This window comes from Rattus norvegicus, chromosome 6 (genome assembly GCF_036323735.1).
Source record: "Rattus norvegicus strain BN/NHsdMcwi chromosome 6, GRCr8, whole genome shotgun sequence".
Classification (NCBI taxonomy): Eukaryota; Metazoa; Chordata; class Mammalia; order Rodentia; family Muridae; genus Rattus; species Rattus norvegicus.
In genome coordinates this window covers 27,012,947-27,014,090 of record NC_086024.1, presented here as the reverse complement: position 1 = coordinate 27,014,090, position 1,144 = coordinate 27,012,947, and the positions used below count along the sequence as shown (strand labels likewise).

The 1,144-nt window shown below is 43.3% G+C and overlaps 1 pseudogene across 1 annotated transcript in view; it reads right to left on the bottom strand.

Annotated features, from left to right (window-relative positions):
• LOC134479108 (small nuclear ribonucleoprotein Sm D2-like) overlaps positions 1–1,144 on the bottom strand; it is a 57,867-nt pseudogene that overhangs the window by 30,395 nt on the left and 26,328 nt on the right. The gene's annotated exons all lie outside the window — the stretch shown is intronic.

Here is a 1,144-nt window from a genome sequence, read left to right as displayed (position 1 = left end):
CTGAACAAAATAAAAAATAAAGAGATGAAAGGTCACTCACATCATCCTTCACAGCTAAATATATTTTAGAACATTTTCAAATTTCTCATATCAAGAATTAACTAGAGCCAGGTCTGGTAGCAGCATGCCTTTAGTCCTAGCACTCAGGAGGCAGAGGCAGGTGGATCTCTGAGTTCAAAGCCAGCCTGGTCTACAGGGCAAGTTATACAACCACATGGACAAACCCTGTCTCAAAAACAAAAATAAAATAAGGGAGTTAACTAGTCTTTAGGTCTTCAAACTATTAATGTTTTAAAATTCTCTGTCCTACTATAAGACAAATACATAAGAGAACTCAGCCTTGAATTTCTCAAGCTGCTGAAGACGGCTTAGTGAGTAAAGGCACTTGCTGTGGAAGCCTGGTGGCGTGATCTCAAGCCACTCATGGGAAGGAAGGAGGAGAGAGCTGACCTCACAAAACTGTCCCATGACCTCATTTGTGCCATAGTGTGTGCACACTAACTAACACAAAATGACAAATACGTTTTTTAACTAGTAAATTCTCATGACCCTGCCCTCAAAGCTTGAAGATTTACTCAGAAGAGAAGCAGAAAGATGGCCAGAGCCATAGATGGTAGAGGATGTCAAGGAAAGAGTGTTTTCCAGACACAGCAGGGCAGATGCACACACAGCCTCACAGAAACGTAGAAGACCTACCTATACGAGCTCAAGCCAGTCAACATCTCAGCATGAAGGAGCAGAAATGTACACAGAGTCCCAAACCCAGCCAAGAAGCTATTCCCAACTGAGAGCAGATGGGACAGGGAAAATCAATTTTCTTCATGGAGTGACACTAGGTAATACGTCACACTCCAGGACAGGCATGCTCAGGAGTAGCTGGCCAACACAAGTCAGACTCCATGGTTTTCGATTTTGTTTGTTTGGCTGTTTGAAGGGTTTGTTTTTGTTAATAAGAAAGGCAATAAACATGAAGTTAGGTGGGAAAGATCTGGGAGAATCTTGGGACCCAGGTTCGATTCCTAGCAGCCACGTGACAGCTTACAACTCCAGTCTCAGGGTATCTGACATCCTCTTCTGGCCTCCTCAGGCACCAGGCATGTATATAGTGAACAGACATCAATGCAGACAAAACACTCATATGTGT